The sequence below is a fragment of the Parus major genome, chromosome 6 (genome assembly GCF_001522545.3).
Source record: "Parus major isolate Abel chromosome 6, Parus_major1.1, whole genome shotgun sequence".
Lineage (NCBI taxonomy): Eukaryota > Metazoa > Chordata > Aves > Passeriformes > Paridae > Parus > Parus major.
The window spans coordinates 26058180-26064988 of NC_031775.1; positions in this window are offsets into that span (position 1 = coordinate 26058180).

The following is a 6809-nucleotide window of genomic DNA, read 5'->3' on the forward strand; positions in this document are numbered from 1 at the left end:
TCCTTAGTAAATCTTTTCCTTTCAAGTGAGACCAGGTTAGATGGGGAGGTAGTTCTCAAAACCTGGATCTTGCACCCTTTTGAGAATCCCCAACCTTGGGGACACCCAGATCCCTTGGTGGGCATTGAGTGGCCTCACCATTGATGTGTGGTCGAAAAATCCCTGATTCAGAGCTGGAATCCCACCCTGTCACTGCACGGGATGGCCACACACTGATGGTGCAATGCTGAGAACACTGCTTTGACAAGGACAGGTTGTGAACATATTCAGTTTTTAAGCTTTAATTAATCAGATTGGAAGTCCACTTGTTCAACTGAAGAGCTTGCAGCAGCATGTGAAAGTGACAGCTATGGAAAATGCCATTATTAGGAGTATTTCCATAGTGTCTATGGCTCTCCATCAGCAGGCAGACACCCCAAAGCAATGCACACAGTATTTTCAAATTAATATAAAGTGTATATGACCGGCCTTTGTAAGTCTGCTGTATATTCAGGGGAAGCTCAAACTGAGGCTCTGACCTGAATTTGGAATTGAGTGGTCCTTTCAGTTAAGTAAAAGCTCATTTTTCATGACTGGAATCCATTTATTAGGTGAACCAGAAACCCCATAAGCAGACAGTTTTAGGATTTCAAAGTGCCTTCATACAGGTTCTAGGAAACAACTTGCAAAACATGCAGGAATTTATACAGAGATGTTTAATAAATCAAAGAGACACTTACAACAATGAACATCACTCAGTTTAGGTGATTAGTTCTTTACAGTCATTAGGATTGGAGACCAGAGTGTGTGGACTAGTCTCTTTTTATAGATGATTGATGGGATGAGAGAGATCAGAAACAATATTGTAGACAACAGATGAACAGAGAATATTAAAAAAGCAATGGGGGGAGGATTGAAGCCCTGCTGAAAGATTAAAGAATAGAAAGAAGTACAAATGAGCAAATCAATTATTGTGTGAAGATTTCTAGGATGTTGTTTAATTCATATTGGCCTGTTCTATATTTAGTTTCCTCACAGTTTCTTTTTTTTTATTGATGTTTCTTTTAGTTCCCTCTCTGGAATCTGATTCTAAGATGCATCATTGAATCATCCTTTGAGGGGAAATGTTACAAAATGAGACCCAATCTAGCAAACATTTTCTGACATGAGCCGTCTTGCCTTAACTAAGCAAAATTCAATGATGCTGTTTCAGAGTATGAAAATCACTCAAAGAATCAAAAAGTTTGGAAATATGGGCCATGGAGGGGGCACATCTTCTTTGGAAGGGAAGGGTAGAGAAGGAAGGGGAAAGGGCAACTTCAGACATGCTTTTTCCTTCCTCTGGAATTTACTTGAACACCCAGTATATGGGGCAGGTTTTTGGAAGGATGGACCCAAAAATGTTCAGAGCAAAGGGTATTTATGTGCAGTGTCTGTCTGTCAGACTCCCTTGCTGATGCAATGTCAGGAGCTGGGCAGCTCCCCCATGGAAACACCTTTTCAGGACCAGCTTCAGTGGCCAGGGAAAATGGGTTTTCCAGCTTCTCCTTCCTGAAGCACTTTTCCAAAGCATCTTGTACATGGTGGTGAAGACCCTTCCCTCAAGGGAGTGGTCCCACTCAGGTACACAAGTGAGGATGTCAGTGAGGAGAAACCTTTCTTCTAGGGAGGCACCATGGAAAAGGGGAAAGGAGAAATAAATACAGTTTTTGAAAATCATGTACTGTTATAGCAGACCACAGACTAAAATAAAGTAACCCTATTGCTTTGCTGTCTTCAACATGTCACTAAAGGCCTGAGATCAGGCTGTTCAAGAATCTGTTTCACTTTGGAGCATATTTGCATTAGTTTTAACAATAAATTATTCAGTTTTTCAATACTTGGTTTAGGAATTATTATAACATCAGTATAATTTCTTTTAATGTAAGTACTGATATGTGCTGCCACCCATACTGGCACCTCTACATTCAAAATTTGCAGTGAAAACTCAGGGTTCTGTCTAAACCTACTGTATGAAAAGTGCTGCTTTACACACAAAGTATCAACTTTTTCTCAAAATATCTTTTTAAGAACAGCCAACAGAATTCACTGATATCCTTCTTGTGAAGCATTTCATAAGAATGTAGCGACTCTTGCCTCTTTTCTTCTTTCTGGAAGACCATGATGCATTACAGGAAGATTGTCAACCAGAATATTCATGTTATTACCAGGGGTTAGGAAAAGAGGAAATTGACAGCTGCTATCACAAAACATTGTCATGGTAGGCTCATATAAGAATTTCTTGACCTTAAAAATGCTCAACTTTTGGTTTAAGAGTCTGAAGTGAGAAAACCACGGTGACTTTCCAGTGAGCTGATAAAGCTGTTGGCTGTTACCAAGAGAAGCCTCACTGGGCACTGTCTGCATTTCCCTCTATGAACCCCAGACTGATTTTTCGTGGTGCTGAGTCTGACTATTCCCTGTCTGGCCCTTTGAAGGTTGTGCTGGTGGTGTGGGCACAGAGACCCACTGGGCTGCAAATATCTTGCTCCCATCACTTTCACTGGGTCTGGTTCTTTGTACCATCCGTCAGCTTATCTGTAAAGCCTGCAAGGTTTGATTGCAGTGAGAACAGAAATTGGAGATTGGAAAAGGTAAAAAAAAGATATTTGGTAGCTGCTTGGCCAAGAAAAGGCTGGTTGAAGAGGACCAGAGGGAAGCAGGCAAACTGTGCTGAATGCAGTGAACTAGGATGAAGAACAGTGCTTGAAGCTTTCAGAGTAAGGTAAGGAGGAATTAAGTGGAAATGGGACACAAAATCCCTTAGGATCTGCTCACAATTCCAGTGACTAACTTACAAACTATTACCCCTGCAGTTATTGATCTGGTGCTCACATTTAGCATTGCTGCTCAAGAGACAACTTACTCACCTGAGAAAGTCTGATAAAAACCATGATAAGTTTAACTTGTGGTTGCTGCTGCTACCCAGAGAAAAGTGCAAACAATGCTGTGCTGTTTCTGTTTTTCTGTTACAAGATTCAAAACATTAAATTAAAAAAAAATAACTTGTTTGACTCCAACTATGTTAAAAATGAGCTTGAATACTGGATCAGTGTCTACAGAAAAAAAATAGCTTTTCAGAAAAAAAATTCAGGTCAAAGTATAGATCTGAGATGAAGGAACAAGAAGAGGAATTGTAACCTGGGGAAGCTGAGCTTGAAATTAATCATCATCTTTAAGCTCAACCAAATTGGCCCTGCTTATCACAGCAGGCCAGCCAAGTTGAACACGAAACCAAGATAAACAGGACATAAAGCTACTCACAAGGAGAATAAGAAGCTAAGGCAGGGTCTACCACCAGGTACAGCTATTCAGCTGGCCATTCAGATGAATAATTCTGCACTATATCCATGAATATACACTAATGACCATTAAACAATATATGAAATTTTAACATTGCTTCATATACTTATTTAGTGTGCCACACAAGGAAATCTAAATATTTTAGGAGAATTAAATATCAGTTCTTAAGGAAAATTCTTTGGCTCTGTCAGAACTGCATAGCTGTGCTCATAACACTTGTGCATCTTTGCACCTGAAGTAACTTGTCTCTGTTATTTCAGTCATTCAGACAATTCATTGAACAGCATATTAAATTATTCTGCCAAAGAATTCACAGATATTTATTATGTGTATTACTATATGATTGCCTGTTGGATTCCTTTCCTGAAAACAAATGGTGACTGGATGAAAAATGTGTGACTCCTCTTTAAAGTAACAACGCTACACCAAATGGAAAAAAAAATATTAAAAAATTTCAGTAATTATTATTTAATGACGTAAATTGGAAGCATGTCTTGGGTTTTTTTAAAACTCAGGTTTAATTTGTGATTGCCTCTAAATGCATGCAAAATAGCACGCATGGGGGTCCTATTTTATTATGCTTTTTGCTTGTACAAGTTCCTTTGGATTAACATTCCTGCTCTCTACTTCGCCTGGAGAACGACCAATGGGGCCTGTGGAGGAGGTGCTTGGTAACTGGAGCAGAGAGACTATATTAGCTCTACCTTTGCAGTCTAAAAATATCTCTTTTTTTTAGGATGGTTGGACGGAATTTGGCCCTTGGGATTTATAGCCTAGGCAGGTTAAGTGAGTGCTGTGCACATTAAATGCAGACTTTGAGGTAGGCCATCGCATCTTTCCTAAAATGATGTTACCCTACGGTCAGATCTTGTTTGTTTTTAATACTCTGTAAATTTACTACAGGGGCTTTGATGCATGTTTTCCAGCTTGAAAGCAAAACTGTCTTCCTTCATCCACCACTTTACAATTTTAATGCTTTTAGCAGGCAGCTCCAAGACACAGAAATGGGCTCAGAAAGCAGCACAGCTAACAAGAATATCTGGAGCTGTTCTAGGAAAGATTTAAAAGAACACCCAAGAGGCCAGAAGTGGATAGGAAATCTTTTAGTCGGGTGTCTGTCAATCTTTCAGCATGTGGACAAAGCTCCACCGTGGCAGGTTGTTCTTCAAGGTGGTGTTTATGCAGCTTCAGAGGAAAAGTTTGGTACCAAACCAGTGTCAGAGAGAGGCAGCTGGTCCTGGTGTGCATCCCTGAGGTGGGATTGTCTCTCTCTCTCCAAACAGCTCAGCTTTTTGCACCAGCTTTGAGCTAGGATAAAGCCTTTGATGAATTACTTCTGGGTTACAGCAGGATGGACGAGGAAAGAGCCCGCTTGCAAGTCCAACAGAACTTTCTGCTGCCTGCACTCACTCTGATTTTTGTTTGTTTGATTGTCTTGAAATTTTTAACTGTGCTTTTGATCTGAGCTCAAGAATTGAAACCATCACTGGGAATGTGCTGCTAGAGAGAATTATGAAGCAACCACAACACTTTAAATGTTGATTTAAGGGATGTCTAGACCTCATGCTGGCTTTCTGCACCAAGATGAATTTCTCATAGAGAATACCCCTCCTCCACTTTCCAGATCTTATAATAAAAGTAAATTCCCCATACTCTCTCAATTCCAGTCCTTCTGTAAAAAGAGGAATAATAGGGCTTCTGCTTTCTCATTTTCATTTGCAGTTTGAAAAGGGCTTGTATTTAATGGAAATGGAGGGAACAGTAAATAGGAAGCATGAACATATGTAGGGCTTTTGAGCTATTAGGTTAATTAAAGAAAACCACAAAATGGTAGCAGTGTAAAAGACCAAAGTAAAAGCATCCATACATATTCCATGGCATTGCTGTTGACTCTGGGGAGAGATGTTCTTACCCTTGAAGGGCCAGCTCCTGTGGGCTGATGTCAGTAAGTGTATCTAGAATTTCTGCTTTTGTTAAATTCCTATAGTAGATGTTTTCATCTTGCTTTTATCTTTGAAATTTTCTCTCCTCTCACAACTGTGGTGATTTGTTTTTTATGGTGTTAATAACTAGTTCTGCAGTTGGTGTGTCTAACAGCATGATAATCCATGTACACCAGACATATAGAGGTAGATCCAGCACAGAATATTCATTTGTGTTGGAAAATGGAGAAGAGTTATCAGCCAGGAAGGGTTTGAAATGCTTTCCAGGATCAGAATTCAATTGATCTGTACAGTGGCAGAAAAATATCCAAGATTAATATTTTTTCAGTGGAAATTCCCATTTTAAGGGAAAAAAAAAGGACAAAGTAATGTTTCTGCTGTTTATTCTGGCAACCAAAGCTGCTCAAGCATTACAGAGTATAATAATCAGTACTAATTCCAAATAAATCATTTGAGAGTACAGTCTTTTAGTTTATTTTTTCCTTCCTTTATAGTAGACATCACAGCTAGGACAGGGCATGCCTTTTGCCTGGAGCTGCTCATTGATACAGGAAAAAATAGTGAGCTATAAGAGTTTATGATCTAAACAGATAGGACATAGTGAAAATTGAGAAGTTACTAGCCACACTCTTGTGATAGGAATGAAGGAGTATTTAGAGAAATTATTTGTTCAAGGCATTATTGACAGTGATGCAGAAAACCCCCAACCCACCACAGTCATGGTCCTGTACTCCATGGATGAAAACTCTTGTTTTCATCTGTTTATTCTCAATTTAAAAGGATTTGATGGTTTTTATCTTTTTCTTTTCCTCCATGTTTATTGTTGGAAGACACCTAAATTGTCATGGAGAAATACTTCATGTCTGATGTGCAAACCATGATCACTAGGATGGGCTTGGAGATGTAGGGAATAGTCAGTTCCCAAAAAAACAAGAACACCTATATTTAAGTCCTACACTACACCAGCAACCTTCTATCTTGCATCAAATTATATAGATTTTTGTGGTATAAAAGGACCATGAGCATTGTGCTAGCTCTCTGCACATGGCACAATTTCACTCAGCAGCTCGAGAAGGTCAATTAAGTATTAAATAGCACCCAGGATAGCAGGGTAAGATCACTAGGTGCCATGTAACATTTTTTTACATATCATGAGCTGTGCACAAGGGCATATCTAAATAAAATGCATAGGAAATAGCATCACACAAATATGATCTACATTTTTTCTTGATCAAAGAGGCTGAGGGAAAAAATAATTAAAAAGTAAAAGCCTTATGCAATGAGATTTAAAAGAAAACTTCGGAGGCTGACAAGACGCATCTGGCACAACTTCAAAGTCCATCAAAGTACATATAATCAATGTTTGTCAATAGCAGTTTTGCATCCTTTAATTTATCTTTCATGGATATAAAGCATGATGTTATTAGGATCCAGTCCATACCTTAATTCTGTTTGAGATTTGATGAATCAGGGCTCTATTAAAATTCAGTGCAAATCAGCTTACTCAAGGACACATTACATAAAGTCGTGTGTTATCTAACTCCT